At 35.8% G+C, this 19,925-nt stretch overlaps 1 protein-coding gene and 1 pseudogene across 7 annotated transcripts in view; one reads left to right on the forward strand and one right to left on the reverse strand.

Annotated features, from left to right (window-relative positions):
* FUT8 (fucosyltransferase 8) overlaps window positions 1–19,925 on the reverse strand; it is a 334,871-nt gene that overhangs the window by 53,071 nt on the left and 261,875 nt on the right. The window lies entirely within an intron of this gene.
* Window positions 11,236–12,449, forward strand: LOC105744569 (oxidoreductase HTATIP2-like; annotated as a pseudogene).

Here is a 19,925-nt window from a genome sequence, read left to right on the forward strand (position 1 = left end):
TGGACTACTTTTGCCAATACTCTTCAAAAGCAAGGTTGCATTTATTTATTGCTTTTCCCAAATCACTGCAAATGTTTTATAAAATTATATGCTAAATTCCTATAAACAGGGAAGCTATATAAAAATTGCAATTATTAGGAATGTAAATATTGGATTTCAGTTTTACCTATTCAATGAAAGTTAAGAATTAATACAAAATGCAAGGTTTATTCAACTAAAACCCCATCATTTTCATATTTACACAGCTTAAAAAATACTTGTACCTAAGTACCCTTTATTAGATTTGTTTTCAGTCCCCTTGAGAAATGCAAAGTTATTGTCTCTCCAAGTCAATTTTTTTAGTCACATTCTACTGAAGGATAAATTGAGAAGCAGATGGTTTTATGTTCTCTTCTAGATAATTCAGCAAGTCAGAAGCAGGAGAAAAAAATAAGGGGTTCTGATACTTTGGCCCCTGCTGTATGTAAGCAAGATATGATAGGCATATAGAATTTTTATTGCCTGCCAAGCACTTCAAGTGTGTAGAACTCTAAGATGTCTAGTGATTCTATAAGTTTTTCAAGACCAGTTCAAATGCTTCTTTTCATTTTCTAGCTGGAAGGACAGTACCCCATCCCACACCCATCAATCTCTGTGCTTCTTGTTTACATCTTTATAACATCACTAACCATATTTTGCTTCACAACACAGGTTTTAAAAATGTTTGCATTTATCTCCTATTTAGATTAGAAACTTCCTGAGAACATGGACTGTCTTAATCACCTATACTGAGGTTGGCAAACTTTTTCTGTAAAAGGCCAAATAAACTATTTCACAGGCCATATATAAATCTCTGTCACATATTCTTCTCCTTCTTTTTCCTTTTTAAACAACCCTTTAACAAGGTAGCAGGTCCTACAAAACCAGGCTGTGGGAGCTATAGTTTGCTAACTCCTGAACATAATGTTTAAAGGTCAGATTCTTAATTCAGACTGCATTTCCGAACCTTACTTGACGTTTTACCTAAGTAAATTAGTTACCTATAGAAAATGTGAATAATGATAGTACCTACTATAAAGGTTTATTGTGAATATTAAATAATACATGCAAAGTACTTAACATTGGTTCAGAGTAAGGTTGACTAAATGCTAGATACCACAATAATTAATATTATTTTTTCATAGTGGCTGAACTGAGCAGGCACTCAGTAAATGCTTACTGAATCAAAGATAATCTGACAAGACAGACATACACATATACTCCTGAGATTTGTGTATAGGAAAATGCCCTAGTCAGTAAATAAAGTACAGGGATAATATTTTTAAAAGAGCCTTTTATTATTAGATTCATTTTAACTTCAATAAAAACATATGGAAGTAAAATCCCATCATAGTAAATAGCTTAGAAGGTACCAAAAGAATGCATTTTAATGGAATTTTATTATAAACACAAGTAAGGTCGTTTTATTTTTGAAACACTTTTCAAACATTTCCATCCCTATTGACTTTTTGGTCTTCACCAGAAACCTGTGAGTCATATAGATTTAGGCTATATTTTCGCCATCTGACAGATTAGGAAACATTAAATTTGTTCAAGGATCATTCTGTTTACTAGAGGCAATTTAACTCAAAAAGTTAACAACTCTTGGCCAGTTCTGTTAGGCAACAAGAGACAAAAATAAATAGGACAAGCTTCTCAAGGAACTCACAAAATAGTTAAAGAAATGTAAGCATATTATTTGAATACAGTATATAAATTAGAATATGGGGTCAGATGGGGGGAAATATCATGGAGGAAATGATACTAAAAGATAAACAGGATTTTGTGGAATGAAATGGAGGAAATGTACTCTAGAAAGAGTAATAACATGTTCCCAAGTTTAGAAGTAAAAACACAGAACTATCAAGAAATAAATTTATAGGTAGACAGTTGAGGTCTGGAGTATAGGGCATATTTTGAAGAGTGGGCAGTATACGAGAAGGGACTTATTTCCTATATTCTAAGTAAGGACTTTATATGTACCTCTCCAGACACTGAGGAGCCATTAAAGATTTTAAGAAAAGAGACAAAGTCATATTTTGGAAATATCGCTTTGATGGCACTATGGAGAATGGATTAAAAGGAGATAGATTCTGAAAGCAAAGAGAGTAGTTAGGAAGACTATTGAAATAAATTTCCTGTAGAAGGATTAAGCACATGCAGACAAGTTAAAGTTATGTTTACTCTATTGTGACCTAGTGATACCATTTGTAGGCATATGCACAGATTTCCAATCAATACCCTACAAAACATATGATGGCTGACAAATATTTAAGGTGTAAGGGCAGATAAATAGACAAATTGAACAGAACGGAGAGTCCGAAATAGAGCCATACGTTTTCGACTGATTTTGACAAAGGCACCAAGGCAATTCAATTGGGAAAGGAAAGTTTTTTTTAACAGCTAAGTCTGGAAAAACTGGAAAAACATATGGAGAAAAATGAACCACAAACTTCACCCTCCAACAAAAATTAATACAATAGGGATCATAGAGATAAATGTAAAAGCTAAAACTATAAAATTTCTAGAAGAAAACATAAGAAAATATCTTTGCAACATTATGGTATGCAAAGATTTCCTAAGACACAAAAAGCACTAAACACAGAAGAGAAAAAATAAATTGTACTTCAATAAAACCAAAACCTTTGCCCTTCAAAAGACACAGTTAAAAAATTAAAAAACAAGACATGCAAGGAAAGAAAATACTTACAAATCATATCTCTGATAAAGGACTTGTATTCAGAATGTATATAAAGATTCCTACAAATTAAAAACAAAAATGACAGACAACTCTAATTTTTAAAATTGCTAAAAAGACTTGAACAGAGGTATTGGTTCATTTATGAAACTTATTGAATTATACACGTAAGATATGTTTATTTCACAATATATAAATTTTACCTCAATTTAATAAAGGCATGAAAAAAATCAAACAAAAACTACTGGCAAATTTACAATGGTTGAAACGACATTGTTTAGTAATTCTTATTTTAGAGTAGAGGTAAGAAAATTTTTTCTGTAAAGGACCAGATGGAAAAAAATTTAGGCTTTGAGGAACATAACATCTCTATTGCAATTCAATTGTTCAACTTCGCCATTTTCATGTGAAACAACTAAGGACAACTTGTAAACAAATGGGCATGGTGTGTTGTAATAAAAACAGGTGGTGGGTTGGGTTTGGCCTGAGGGCCACAGTTTGCCAACCCTTTTAGAGCATAAATTTTTATCTGTAACACACTGCCACAGACCTCTGTAACTTTACCTTATACCATCTCTTCTCTCCCCTCACGGTGATAATATGTATAGTACAAATAATATATTTTACATATACTGTGATATGAAAAAGTTTGATAAGCACTGCCCTACAGAAACCCATATATGCACAAAGATACTCATTACATCACTGCTTAAAATGGAAAAAACTTGAAAAAATCTAACTGTCCATCAATGGCGGAATATATAAACCATGATTCAGATGTACAGGATACAATAATTAAACGAAATAAATTCCCATTTATCAACACAAATAATGACCAAAAAAGACAAGATTCAGAAGGGTAGATATACATAGTTTGAAACTATTTTTATAAACTCTAAATATAAAACAATACATGATTTATGGACACATACATAAGGAAAACATAAAAACATGGATGAGAAAGATACACACTAAATTCAACATGGTGGTTATTTCTGGAGTGAGAAGATTTTAAAAAGAGAGCTTTATTTCCATCTCTAACACTTTCTCTGACTACTTTCAAATATTTCTGTATGGTCTGGGACAGTTTTATTATAATGTGCCTACATGTGTTTATTTGTTGTTTTTTTAATAGTCCTTATCATATATTTGGTGTATTGTTTCCCCCAGCTGACCCGATTATTTTTTTTATATATTTTTTATGATAGAAGTTGTAAACTTATAAAAAAAAATCATGCACATGTACAGAATTCCCAAACAACACCCCTCTGTCAACATAACACACTGTGGTGGAACATTTGATACAAATAATATAATATCATCTGATTGTTACCATGTCCACAGAGTACATTTGGCATACATTTTCCATACTGCCCCATTATCAACACAGTACATCCTTGGCATAGATGCAAGAGTATTATATTATTACTGCTAATCACAGTCTATAGGTCACTCCAGTTGTATCTTTCCCATGCTTCTCCATATTCTCACCACCCTGCAATAGTGATGTACATTTGCTCTAGCTAACAAAGGCCCCTCTTGCATCTGTACCATCAACCACAATTCTCATCCACTTCTTGGTTTACTGTGCTGTTCTGTTCCTAGAATATTCTCTAGCATTCTGTTAATTGGCATTTACTTACATAGACTACCATTTTCAGCCACATCCCCATTCATTCATTCACTCATTTATTTATTTATTTAAAAATCTTACATTTAGTTTATTTTCCACCCACCCACCTTATCGTCATTATTTTTTGCATCATTAATACATGAACATACATGAAGAGTGTAGTAAAAGTTGTGAACTTACAAAGCAAACATGCATAACATTATACAGAGTTCCCATACATCAACCCACCACCACCATCTTGCTTTGTTGTTAGACATTGGTTACAAATTATGAAAGAATATCAGCAAAATCTTACTACTAACTATAGTCCTTATCTTCTATTTGGTGTATCCCACCCCCCAACCCACCCTATTATTATTTTTAAATATATTTTTAGGACAGAGGTTGTGAACTTACAAACCATGTGTTACCATCCACTCTATACATTTCCATGCTTTTACAGTAAAGCTAATTAAAACTGCTACATACATTAAACATCAGAAGTCCATCTCAGTCCTGCTCTTATCTCCTTTATTAATCCACCACTTACCACCAGGTCTTGAAGATATTTTCCTACAATTTCTTCTAGAAGCTTTATGGTTATTGCTTTTACTTTTAGGTTTTTGATCCATTTTAATTTTTTGGATAAGGTCTGAGATAAGGGTCCTCTTTCCTTCTTTTGGCTATGGATATCCAGTTCTTTCAGTACCATTTGTTGAATGGACTGTTCTGCCCAAGCTGTGTGGGTTTGACAAACTAGTCAAAAATCACTTGACCATACATGTGAGGATCTGTTTCTGAACCATCAATTTGGTTCCATTTGTCTATGTGTCTATCTTTATGCCAGTACCATGCTGTTTTCACCATTATAGCTAGGTAATATAATTTAAAGTCTAGAGAGAAGAGTTCACTTTTCCTTTTTAAGATGTTTCTGGCTATTCAGGACCACTTACCCTTCCAAAATAAATTTGATAATTGTGTTTTCAATTGAAAAAAAAATGCTGGTAGACTTTTTATTGGGATTACATTGAATCTGTGTATCAAATGGAATAGAAATGACATCTTAATGATATTTAGTCTTCCAATCTGTGAGGATGGAATGTGCTTCCATTTATTTAGGACTTTTTAAAATTTCTTTTAACATTGAATTGCAGTTTTCTGAATACAAGCGCTTTACATCGTTGGTTAAGTTTATTCCTATTTGAGTTTTATCTGTCATATTTTTTTTCACCACTCATTTGACATTTTTAGTTACTGGTATGGATATAATCTTCATTTCTAGACTTTCTTCTAGGCTTTTCTCTTCTTTCTTTTCTTTTCAGGCTCTAGCATACCCTTTAGTATTTCCTAAAAATCTGGTCTCTTGGTTAGAAATTCTCTCAGTTTCTGTTTATCTGTGAATATTCTAAACTCACCCTCATTTCTGAAAGACAATCTTGGTAGATATAAGATTCTTGGCTAAAAGTTTTTCTCTTATAGTATCTTAAATATATCACACCAGTGTCTTCTTGCATTTATGGTTTCTGGTGAGAAATCAGCATGTAATCTTATTGGATATCCCTTATATGTTATGCATTGCTTTTCTCTTGCTGTTCTCAGAATTCTCTCTTTGTCTTTGGCCTTTGACATTCTGATTAGTATGTGTCATGGAGTTGGTCTATTCAGATTTTTTTGGATGGGAGTAGGTTGTGCTTCTTGGACATGGATATCTACATCCTTCAATCAGGTTGGGAAATTTTCTACCATTATTTCTTCAAATATTCCTTCTCTCCCTTTTCCCTTCTCTTCTCCTTCTGGGACACCAATGATACATATGCTTGCACATCTTTTACAGTCATTTAGTTCCCTATAACCTTGTTCAATTTTTTTCCATTCTTTTCTTCATCTATTCTTTTGTTTGTTTACTTTCAGAGGGCATTTCTTAAAGTTCACCAATCCTTTCTTCTGCCTCTTCAAATCTGCTATTATATGATTTCCATGTTTTTAAAAATTTCATTTATTGTGCCTTTCATTCCCATATGATCTGCTATTTTTCTATGTATGCTTTCAAATTCCTCTTTGTGCTCATCCAAGGTCTTCTTAATATCCTTAATCTCTTTAGCCATCTCACAGAATTTATTAAGGAGCTTTGTTTGAAAATCTATGATTAGTTGTCTTAACTCCTTTATGTCATCTGGAGGCTTATCTTGTTCCTTTAACTGGGCCATAGCTTCCTGTTTCTTGGTGTGGATTGTAATTTTTTTGTTAGTGTCTTGGAACCTGGCTTACTACAGTATTTATTCTGGGTGCAGTCTTTTTACTTTAGTGCTTCCTGCCATTTCTCCCTTGCTGGTTGTATAGGAGGAACCAAGGATGTAGTTGGTGCTATAAGCTGTGGAGGCTCAAGCTGCCCTCATTACCCCAGGGACCAATGAAGCTTCTCCCACCTTTCTCCTTTCCCAGGGGTAGGGACAGAGTCACAGCTGTATGGAATAATCCAGGTCATGTAGGCCTAGACTCTAGTTGCCCAGAGAGATTGATGAAGTCCTTTTGCAGAGGATAGAGCTGCTGCTGTGGGCAGCAATCTATGCAGTGTGGGTCCAAGATGACCATGGTTGCCCCGACAGACTTCTGATCATTCAGTCTGTGCCAGCCAAATGTACCTGCAGTTACCTGGATAGGCTGGTGCAGTACCTGCCAGCTTCCTCCTTGCCAGAGGTGGGGCTGATGCCTAGCTTGGGGCTGCAGGCTGATCTGGGTGAAAGAAACGGGTTCCAACTGTCACTGTAATTTTTGGTCAGCCCACCTTCCCCTCATGGAGTCAAAATGGCAGCTACCAGCCTCTTTCCTACTGGGACAAGTTCAAATTTTAGCTATTGTTAAGGTTATACTCTAGCCAGCTGAATCCACCAATCAGTAGCTCAAATCAGTGGCCAACTGTCTCCTCTTCCACTGTTTGTGGCATATGGAGCTTCACATTCCAGCCACAGAATAGCTTCTGGGGCAGCTTGTGCCGCCAAAGTAGGATGATCACTGGTCTCTGAGGCTTGGCCAGTAATTTCCCAGAGAGGCTGGCTCAGGTTCCCCTGCTGGAGGTGGGGCTTGGGCCTAGTCTGGAGCTGCAATCTGATCTGGATGGAAAGAAGACGGTCCCCACCGGCACTGGGAGTTTCAGTCTGCCTGGCTTCCCCTTGTGCCAGGTATGTAGTTTAGATGGTGGCCACTGGCCTCTTTCTGGCCTGGACAGGCTCAAACTTTAGCTGATCTCAGGATTATACTTTAGCCCACTGAATTTACTCATCAATAGCTGAAGTTGGTGCCCAACCGTCTCTTCCTCCCTCCTTTTTGGGAAGTGGAGTTTTCAATTCCAGCTGCAGAACAGCTCCCGAGGTGGCTTGTGCCTCCAGTGGAGGATGGGCACCCTGTTTGTTTGTTTTTAATTGTTGTTGTTGTTTTATACTTATTTGGTCCAGAAACTTCTTGGCCATTATTTCTTCAAATATTGTTTCTACCCCATTCTCTCTCTTTCTTCATCTTCTGGGATTAAATCACATGCATTTTAAACTTTTCACCATTTCCCAATGGCTCCTATGCTTTTTCTGTACTTTCTACCCTTTTTGTCTTTCTGGGCTTTGTTCTGCAAATATTCTGCAAGTTCTTGTGGTGTAGCTCTCTGAAACCTTCAAACACGTATTTTGATATTTTTTCAAGCTTTTTTCATCATTGTCAAAGGGAAAGTTGGCCAGAACAAGACCATTTATAACTGCCAGAAATGGAATTCTATCTATATAGTTTTATTTTTCAAATGATCTGAAGAAAATATGGCAAACTAATGGTATATGTGAAACCATTTTTGGATACATGAGTGTTATATATATGTTACTCCATATTTAGTCACATGTTTGAAATATTTTATAATGCAATGAGTAAAGAAATGAAAACAGGCTTTCAGATGAAAGGAGGCAAGGAAGAAAGGAAAAGAGAGAGAAAGGGATGGAGGGAAAGAAGAAAGAGACATCATCTGGGAGCCCTTCAGGATCAATGAGGGTCTGACTGCTAAACTAAATTACTTTTCCCTAGGGTATTCTGAGAATTTCAGTAGATGAACTACTTAAGAGTTGTACCTAAGAGCATTTTCCCCAGTGTACACAGAGGAAATCCAGCCCTTCCCAGAAGAGAGAAACAAATGAAATTACCTTTCTTAACGCAAGGAATACTATGTAAAAATATGTCTGCCCACTTGCATCAAAATCAGAGAATCCTAGAAGCTTATGTATAAGATAAAACTTTACATACCTCTTAGTTTCCTTCAAATTTCTTCTAAGGTAAAATTTTCAAGCAAAAATTACATGGAAATTGACACCTTCCTATGCAGTAGTTTTGACATAGATCCCATGGAGGAGAACCTTCGTAGGAATTTATTCTTATTTCCCTTAGGATTACATATATATTACAGTGCCAATACAGCACAATTTATTCCCAACCCCCCCATCCCAAAGTCATTTTATCAGTCTAGAAAGTTAAAGAACTAAGCAGAGTTTAGCTTTTCAGAAAGTTTCTCTGTTGGGGGTCAGCAATGATTTGAGCTTTTTAAAAAGGCAACCCTGTAAAGAAAACTAGGAGAATCTGTCAAGTTCCTTGATAGGAGATATTTCTGATACCTAATCAGTCTAGACATTTGGATTTTACTGGTCAATCTAAAGAAAACCTAGGAGAGATAAGGAATGACCCTCATCCTCAGCCTCTGTCATGAGCTGAGGATGGAAGAGAGCTGATAAGCCAAGGCTGGCTCTCTTTAGGAAAATGAGCAGAGAGGATAGTCATCTCCATTTCCATCTAGGTCCTCTATCATAATTTATCTCTTCTCTTTTCATTTACATTTCTGAATGAATTTTGCAAAAAGCTATCGAGTAGTTCTGAGTTTTGTTAACGCTGGTTGTTAAAGTTTTTCAAAAGAAGCCCTTTTGAAATCCCATGCCCAATATTACTATTATTGTTATTTTGCTTTGTTGCCATAAAACTAGAGTGGAAACAATAACATACATGGTCATTTTGAATATAAAAAGTACTGTCAAATACATCAGTTTGAATCCTCATCAGAAGAACCCTGTAAGGTACATAGAACAGGTATTTCTAAGAGGGGAAAAGGGACAGTACCCAAAGTCACACAGCTAATAACTGCTATCTTTAAATCAATGACATTGACTCATCCTTGTAGAATATGCCTTTCTTCATTCCTTAAAGGCCCAATTTATATTCCCTGTGGTATCTCTAATTCTGTCACCAGAAACAGTTTCTCAATCCTCTGATGATCCACAGGACTTTAAACCTCTTTTATGACACTTAATATAATGTACCTTTCCTACATTGACAGATGCATGGGCCTTAATATACTCAATGGTTGTTTTAGTTTGCTAAAAGCTGCCAGCAGCAATATACCAGAAATGGGTTGGCTTTTATAATGGGGATTTACTAACTTATAAGCTTACAGTTCTGAGGCTGTGAAAAGGTCCAAATCAAAGCTTCATTAGGCACTGCTTTTCTCCCCGAGGACCAGTTGCTGGTGGCCCTGGATTCCTTTCATAAGGCAAGGCACATTGCGGCATCCGCTTGTCTCTCTTCTCTCCTCCAGGTCTTGTTGCTTTCAGCTTCTGGTTTCAGAGCCTTTCTCTCTCCCAGGTTCCACTGATTTCAGCTTCTTGCTCTTGTAGTTATCTCTTTCTGCATGCTCTGTCTCTGTGACTCCCTATTCCTCCAGCAAAAGAAGACCTACCTGGGCTACATCCTACTGAAGTAATCTAATCAAAAGTCCCCACCTACAATAGGTCCGAACCCATGGGAATGGATTATCTCTATGCACATGATCTTTTCTGAGGTCAATGAAAGCCTCAAACTACCACAATGGTAGATTCCAGAAGGGAAGAGACTGGGTTTTATTTATCTTTATAGCCCTCGCAGCAACCAGAAGCACTCAAATTTTTATTAAATGACTAGTACAACTTCCCTGTTTATGTGAGTGATCCATTTTTAAAGGAACTTTGTAATAAAAAACATTATAAAAATAAATGGGCCCATTAACACCTAAATAAACAAAATATATTTGTGTGAGAGCTATATTTTAAAAAAATTAAGTCGAGCATCATACTTTTAAATAAGAATTAGAGTAATGCTTATTATAATATTAAGTATTTTGGGAAAATCTATTTGACTTACAGTATTATTATTTGCAGTTTCTTCCTTCCAGGGAATAAAACCTGCATTAAATTTAAAGTCTACTTGTAATAGTAGATTAAACTTTAATTGATTCAAAAGGAGCATCTCTGTAGGAAAAAGTAGAGGATGTACTCTACTCCTTTTCAATATTGCCAGAAATATTTTTATTTCTTGTATTTTGGGAAGCAAAACAGTAGAAAGAAGCCTGAATCTCAAAAGTACCACCAGCAACATATATAACTCTGTAATCTGCTTGTGACCTTCTGCTAAAGGCAATGAAAATACATAAGGGGCAATGGATCTATTATTTTAAATATAATTAATGTATATATAAACATACACAAAGTATTAATGCTACCTAACAAATAAATAGGTACAGTCCTAGTTTTTTTGAAAGATAGACATCCTTTTGGAGAGGAACCAAGTTATATATAATTACACTAAAGATCATAAACTGTATTATTTCCTATTGAAGAGAATTAGCCTATAATTTATATAAGCCTTAGAAAGACAGACAAGGAAATTCTTGATTCATATCATACCCAGAGTGCTGGTCATATAAGACTTACCAAAATGAGGCATTTAACTTCCTTCTGCTTTTCAACAATTATCTTATTTGTAGAGTCACTCTAAACTTGAATGACTCTACATGTTTTTAACAAGACCTGTCTTGAAGGGGGCAGGGCAGCTCAGTCACCTGAAAAACAGGGCCTGCATGGCAGAGACAGAAGCACTGCCACAGCTTCAGAAGAACTTCAGGATGCAGAATAAGTCTGTCTTTATTTGGGCACCAGTAGGGAAACCGGCAAAGTAATCTTAAATCCTGCAACAGAGTCGGCTTTCCAAAGTCACACTCATTGGCTGGAGGAAGTTCACCTTCGACAATGCAGGTTATAAAAATGCAACTCAAATTTTGGAGTAATGAAAAATTCTAAAATTGAGGTGATGACAGCACAACTCTGTGATGAAAATGAGGGGACTGAGTGCACACTTCCAATGTACTATATAAGGCATGAGACTATTTAATACAGTGAATCCTGTGGTGGAAGATGACTGTGGTTAACAGAAATATGAGAACCCTTTCTCATGAACTATAACAAACACATAACACTAATACAAGGTATTAATAATAGGGTGGGTTGGGGAAAATACACCAAATGTAAAGTTTGGACTATAATTAGTAATATTTTGACAATTTCTTTCATAATTCGTAACAAATGTTTCACAACAATGCAAGGTGTTAATGGTGGGGTGATATATGGGAGCCTTGTATGATGTTATACGTGTTTGTTTTAAAGTTCACAACTTTTACTATACACTTATTGTTCATGCATGTTTATCTGGAATGATAAAACTTCAATAAAATTTTTTTTTTCATTAAAAAATGTGACTCAAGAAGTGGTGGATTTTGAACAGTTGGATGACTAAGCTGCCTTTCAATGTCACAATGTTGCTTTCTGTTGCCTGGGTGTGACAAAAAAAAAAACAAACTGGCAGCGACAGGGTATGTTTATGTTGATTGAGACTATGTGCTGAAGTCTGCAGAGCTGGCAAAAGATGGAAGGTGCAAACATTTCAACTTGGTGTCCTCTAAAGAAGCTGATAAGTCACGCAATTTTATATATCAGCAAGTTAAGGGAGAAGTGAAACCCAGGTTTGAATAATTAAAAATTTGATCATCACTCAATATTTAGGCTTGGTGTTCTACACGTGATAAGCAAGAATCTCACCCAGGTGAATAGTTGATTAGGAAATTATTTGACTGCCTACCAGAATCTTGGGCCAGTGGACATACTGAGCCTGTGGTGACAATGGTTAAGAGTAATGCTAAAAAATGCAGTGAAACCAAGCAATACAAAGATGCAACTGCTGAGAAACAAGGCCATCTACACCCTGGTGAAAGTCAATGATGACCCTCTCAAGCCATGAGCACAGTGGAGAAAAGCTACTTATTTTCTAAACCTCAATACCCATCACCAAATTAGTAACTTCAGAGTGTAAGTAAATTCAGCCTGCTTAATTTAACTTTGTCATTTCTCTATTCTCAGCCATCCAGATCCAATCAAGAAATTACTGTGTTGTACATTAATGATTCAGAGCCTGGCTGTACATGTAGATCACCTAGGGAGCTCTTCAAAAATAGAGATCTGTAGGCCCTACCCTCAGACCTTCTGTGTAAGAATTTTGGGGGTATGGGTACAGGAATTAGGGTTTTTTTTTCCTCATTAAATTTTTTTGTCTTTATTTTTTTAAATGTTACATTAAAAAAATATGAGGTTCCCATATACTCCCTACCCCCCCTTACCCTACTCCTACTATAACAACAACCTCCTCCATCATCATGGGACATTCACTGCACTTGGTGAATACATCTCTGAGCACTGCTGCACCACATGGTCAATGGTCCACATTATAGTTTACACTCTCCCCCAGTCCACCCAGTAGGACATGGGAGGACACACAATGTCCAGTAACTGTCCCTGCAGTACCACCCAGGACAACTCCAAATCCAAAATGCCCCCACATCACATCTCCTCTTCCAACTCCCTACCCTCTGCAGTTACAGTGGCCACTTTCTCCACATCAATGCTACATTTACTTCCATTACTGATCACAATAGTTCCAGTATAGAAAATTAATAAGTCCACTCTAATCCATACTCTATTCCTCCATCCTGTGGACCCTGGGATGGTTAGGCCCGCTCCACCTCTTTATCAAGAGGGTGCTGAGATTCCACTTGGATGATGGATGCAATTCTCCTGCTTGCAGTTGTAGGCACTCTTGGCTTCCTGGTGTGGTGATTGACCTTCTTCACCTCCCTGTTAGCTGGCTGGGGTAAGTCCAATAAACCAGAGGGTAGGAGTTGCAAGTCTGTTGAGGCTCAGGGTCTGGCTATCACATGGACAGTCCAGAGATTCAGGTCCCTTGAGTATACACTTAAACCCCACCAGGTTCTGGTGTTACCAGCTTTGGGGACACTTGTCTACAGAGTTACAGCAGCAGTGTAAATCATTTGTACCTCATGTACCCTGCACAGGAGCTTTGTTCTAAGTTACCCAGTGCTAACTGTAATTGTGTAATTGAACATTGTGCCTTTACTAATTCTTCAGACTACATATAATAAAAATGGATTTCACAATTGGAAAAAAAACAAAACTGTTATTGAAGGATTGCATATTTACATAGTATGATGTTTGAATTGAAAGCCAAAAGTGACTGAGCCTCAATTACTCACATAGGTGAACCTATGGAAAACATATATTTAAAAAGAGTGTTTGCTTTATGAAAAGATTTCATTTGGGGATTCTTAACATAGTTCCACTAGAATGTTTAAAACATGTCTTGATCTACAATAGTTCAATTTATAGCAAAACTTTAAAGAACATATCTGTAACATAATGGTGTATCAGCACATACAAAAACACTGATAATTTTTGAGAAGTTATCAAGGTTATGTGGTTCAGATACTGGCAATAAGAGCACCTGTACTCTATTTCTGTCTCTAGCAACCTTGTATAGGTTCTAAATAGACTTCAGAAGATTTTTTGAAAAGTTTTCCAATGAAATTATGTCTACTCCAGAGTGACTTTGATGCTAATTATGTACTGCTACTTTCTAAATCACACTTTTTTTTAATCTGTGTACTCACTCTTCTAGTCTTGTCTAAAAAAGGGCAGAATATATTGCTGAAAGGGTTTTTGTGCTTAGCAATAGCCTATTTTTTTTAAAAACCAAACCTACAGTTTAATAAGATCGCCTCAGAGAACTCTCAGGGTAATGTTTTGAGATTTGAAGAGGGATGGAGAGGTTGGTTTATTTGTTTCATTTATTGCATTTATTGCATTCTGGCCAAGTTTTTGGCACTCTATTATCCAGAAGACTTTAGGCCCTGGAATGGGGTCTCCATCAAGATAAGATAAACAGGTAAAAATTTAAATATAGAATGGTGCTTCTTAAAGTTTTCCCAAATAATGCTCCCAAAAGGAGCAGAGGAAGGTAAAGGTAAACTGATACTACTGAGGGTATGAAGACTGGCCTAATGGGCTCAAAATTTATGTTTTAGCACATTTTTCATTTTACACTATTATATACCATGTTTGTTTTGTTACTTAAAAATGATTTATGTACCTATCATCAAATAAAATTGATAGTCCAGGAAAAGATACCCTGATAACCTTGGCAGCTGCAAACCTCTCACTTTCAACTCTATATAGTACCAACTTACTTTCCAAATTTCATCCCTGCACTGGCTGCCCCTTCCTTCCAAGGGAGCCATTTTAAAATCACTAACTGCAGAGAACAACCTGTTATAGGTAGGAATAGACTTTCTGTCTCAGTTATGCTGGGACAGGAAAAATATTGAGAAATACTGTTTGGGCTTAAGGTAGCTGCAGAGAGACTTTTTAATTGCTCCAGAATTTTATTAGGATTAAAAGATAGGTTTAATATGCATGGAAATATTCTAGTATATAGAAATTATTTTCTAAAGTTATTTATCCTTTCTGGAACTCTTTCCATTTTTTCATTTACTTTGTAACTTTGAAGGAGAGAAGTGTATATTAAGTTCTTACAAAGACCTGATTTTTATCTCAGAATAAAAGGAAAATAAGTTTTCTGTTATTGCAGTTTACAATCTAATAGTAATATATTCCAGGATCATGTTTGTGTTTAAAAATTTGAATACCAAACATAGAAAATGAAAATAAGCTGTTTATGAAAATCATGTTAATACTTCTATGCTCTAAATCATATTCCCTTGTGATTATAGACCTATAAACGTAGATAGGAAGGTAGGTACCCATATCATAAGCTTGTTGTTGTTGTTGTTAGTGCTAAACTGAGGTTCAGAAGCTATAATTATTTGCTGAGGTTGAGAAAGAAAAAGAGCAGCAAAATTGGGATCAGACATAGTCAAATTACAGTCCGGTATTATATCCTCTTCCTCATATTGCCTAAACATAAATCAAGACATTTTTGTAACATAAGGGATCTAAAATACTATATGTATTTAGTACAGTTTCTTTTAATTTAATAATCAAAAGCTGAAAATATTACTATAAACAGCATACAGAAGCATATCTATAGCATATTTATACCTATATATTTTCACCATATTATCATTTAATATTATCAGTCTACCTGTTAGTTATGATTAAGGATACAAGCTGATTTGAATATTTACATGATTCCCAGAAACATCTTAGTAATTTTGTAAATGTTAAAAACATTGAAAGTGTAATTTAACACGTGCTCTACTTGCTAAAGATTTTCCCCTCTAATTAAAACCACTCGGTTTTAAGGAGGAACAAAACCACACAACCATCTGAACAGAAACCCTGTGACAAACATTTTCAAAATGAAACATTAAGATAATTTCTCAATATTCAAACTTTAAAATGAACTACTTCTAGTTCCCCTATGAACTTCATGCTCTCTTGCTTCTCTCTTCACATGTTGTACCCACTGACAGAAAAATTTTCTGCCACATTTTTACCTGGATGACTCCTACTTATACCTTAGGTCAAGTGGTTTTACTGAATTATTTTTATAATAAGGCTGCCTCTATAGTAAAGATGTTCCCTAAACATAAACTAACTACATATGGTAGCCCTGACTCTTCTACACAGATTCCTTATAAGGACGTGACAGTTTGAAGCCTTCGTGAATCCCAGGAAAGATCATGTTCTAAAGCCAATCCATTCCTGTGGGTGTGGGATCCTTTGACTGGACTGGATTCAGTTAGGGGCCTGTGATTGGAGTACTTCAATGAGGTGGGTCCTGGGGTGAGCCCCAGCCCTCTTGCTGGAGTCTTACATTATCGGGAGACACATGAAGACAGACACAGAGAAAGAAAGCTGTCTTTTTACCCTGTCATGTGAGAGAGGACCCCAAGATTGCCTACGGCTACAGAAAACAAATCCAGAAAGGCTGAGTGAGAGACCCAAGACAGGAATCAGCAGAGCAGCCCCAAGCTGAAGAGATGTAGCCTAGGGAGAGACAAGCCATATGCCTGATTGCCCGCAGCTGAGCTTGGAAAGAAAGTGAGCCTGGAGGAGAAAGCAGAAACCAGCTGCCATTTTGCCTTACCACATGGCAGGAGTCTAGGATTTGCCAGCAACTGCGTTTTACTGAGACAGTATCTCTGATGATGTTTCAATTTAGACATTTTCACAGCCTTGGATTTTACCCAAATAAATTCCCATCATAAAAGCCAACCCATTTCTGGTATTTTTGCATTGGCAGCCTTCCTAAAACAAAGGAAGACAAATAAAATTAATTGACTAAAACCTTTTTGAAATGAGACATGGAGAGTAGGTAACCATCTGGTTTAGATAAGTAAATATAGCAAATGGCTGTCTACCTAAACATGTACTTAAATCAGGCATCTCTAGTGCATCAAACTTCATTATATTTACAAATACTGTTTTTTTGTTAGTCATTACTTTCATTTACAAAGAAAGTTTGCCAATTAAATTAATCAAATTAAGTAAATCAGTTCAATTTATATACTTACTAAGATGTGGGAAAATGACAGAGAAGGAAAGACATAACAGCCTACCTATTGAAATTTTAATGTGAATTGATTTTCGGTTTTTAGAAGGAAAAAAACTGAAGAATTGAGTTTAATTGGTAAGGGATTGCTATCACTGAATCAACTTGAAGAGCACTTTGGAAGATAGCTGTCATGCATAGCCTAAAAATTCTACAGACTTTAGAAATTGAATCTATAATTTTTGAAAGATACTTCAAACCATTAATTACTCGGGAAAGATTCCCATTCTGAATTATCATAAGGAATCTATGTGGAAGAATCAGGGCTACCATGTGCAGTTATTTTATGTTTAGGAAACATCTTATACTATAGAAAAACAAATTGTTTTATCAGCAACTTTATCAGCAACAGGTGACTATACACCTGTTAGGAACAGACATGACACTTGTAGGTGATGGAAAAGATTTTTATTATTTTTAATTGGAAGCATAATCTCTAATACTTTGCTTCACTTAACCAAAGTATTACAAAGGATATGGTTTCATACACAATGTAAAATAATGTAGAAGAAAAACAGAACTCAACTTACAACAAGGTATAATGCAGCTGCTGAAATGATTAGATGTGCATACTAATTCCTATAACTGGTGACAGATTTGAACAGGAGTCACTAAATTCCACCTGCAGGCACATCATGTCAAGTGAGTATGCACAATAATAATTTCATGACAGGGATGCCAAGAGAAATAGCCCAAGATTCTTTGTACAAGTCAGAACAATAACAGATATAGTTGATTTATAGCTACCTGAGGATTAATGTCAAAGAGCTTCTTAGAATTCATTCTGATGCCTCTAATTCTGGAAACATGTTAATTAGTTTCTTAAAAATATAAACATAAAGATGATGCATATAAACAGAAAATAGAAATGGATGGCAACCATACTTTTCATAAAAACAAAAATATTCTAAGCTTAAATATAAATGAATTCTTTTGAATATAAGATTAGTACCCAAATTCTTTTAGTTATAATGAGGTCCGCAAGCATATTGAAAATGATCACTAGTCTAATTAATTAAAGGTGCCCAACAGGCATAGTTCAATCCATTAACATGAAGAAAATATATGATTTTATACAACAGCTGTTGTGATAAAGGAAATTTCTATTTAGTTAAAATGTAATTCTGTGCCACCATGATAAAATGACTTCTTTAATCAAGGACTACAAGTGAGGAAAAAAAAGTATAATTGAGAACTCTTCAATACTGGAAGTTAAATGGAAGATTTGGAACAAGTTACAGGATAAGGGAAGAACAGGAATAGAAAAACTAAAGTTAGTTATTTTATTTAGTTATTAGACATGCAGAGCAGGCTTTATGTCTCTAATCATTATTCTGTTCAGTAAGGTGTTCGGCACGAGTTTATCGGGAAAAACTTAAACTGGAACTAAACAGAAGTGAGTGTGAGAACCACAATTCTGTCATTTCTAAGTAGAATGACCATGAATAAATCACGTAGCTTCAGAGTTCACATGAATAAAGGAATAACAATTTCTAGATCCTAAACAGTTAAAACATTAAGAAATACCGTAAGTTTGAAATTCAAGCCATTTTTCATCTTTATATGGTTATCCCTGCAGACTATAAAATGTACAAGGACGGATAACTAGCTCTAACATACAGGCAGAGCCGAACTATATACTAACTTTGATAAATCTATATACTATATACTAAATTTGATAAGGGTAGGAGGTCATTTCACTTTTCTGTTATCTGACAACACCCCTCAAAAAGTTGTATCTCCCTAGAAATGGTGAAACACAGGGACCTTGTCCTACTCTGGCTATACACTTCAGCAAAGAAGTCCATAAAATGAACATGTGAGTCACGGGGAGAATGGCAGATTTGCTTTTCCTGGCTGACAAATTTAGCATCTTTCTAATCCAGATACCTAAATTTGTTCTGCAGATGAGATCAGTGGAAGATGTAACCTCAATTCATTTCTATATGAAGTGGTGCACCTTGAAATTTGAAGTAACACAGAAAAGATGTTTATATAGAAAACAAGGCATCTAAATCATCCTAAAGAAGGCAAAAATACATTACAAGATAATATTCTTTTTTTTTTATGCATTTCTTTTTTTTTTTTATTTTTATTTTTTTATTCATTTTGCAAAAATATTACATTCAAAAAATATGAGGTCCCATTCAACCCCACCCCCCCACCCCCCGACTCCCCCTCCCCCCCCCCCAGCAACACCCACTCCCATCATCATGACACATCCATTGCATCTGGTAAGTACAACAAGATAATATTCTTAATCTACACAGGATCTCTCAAAAAGAAACTCAAAGTATTTTTAGAAATTAACCAAGTTAGTTTCATGACACTTCAGTGAAGAGACAGGTATTATCTAATTTTTCCCAAAGGAGGCAAAAAGAAACAAAGGAACTAAAGTTACTCAATTTGCTAATGACAAAACTCCTAATTCCAAATCTAATATCTTAAATTGTTGGAAAAAGGTTTCAGCCCCAAGAGAAACTATATTAACTAAAATGTCTCACCTTCGTGAAAAACGTTTGAGACTTTCCACAACATGTGAGTTCAGAAACGGTGTATTGTTTTCCTTAGCATTTAACTTTATACTTAGTTCAGTATCTGCCATATTTTGGGCACGCTATTTATTTGCTGAGTAAATAAAAGCTATTAATATTAGTTAACGGGAAGCAGATTTGGCCTAGTGGATAGGGCGTCCGTCTACAACATGGGAGGTCTGCGGTTCAAACCCCAGGCCTCCTTGACCCATGTGCAGCTGGCCCACGCACAGTGCTGATGCGTGCAAGGAGTGTCCTGCCACACAGGGGTGCCCCCCGCATAGGGGAGCCCCATGCAAGAACTGTGCCCCACAAGGAG

Source organism: Dasypus novemcinctus, chromosome 3, assembly GCF_030445035.2.
Source record: "Dasypus novemcinctus isolate mDasNov1 chromosome 3, mDasNov1.1.hap2, whole genome shotgun sequence".
Taxonomy (NCBI): Eukaryota; Metazoa; Chordata; class Mammalia; order Cingulata; family Dasypodidae; genus Dasypus; species Dasypus novemcinctus.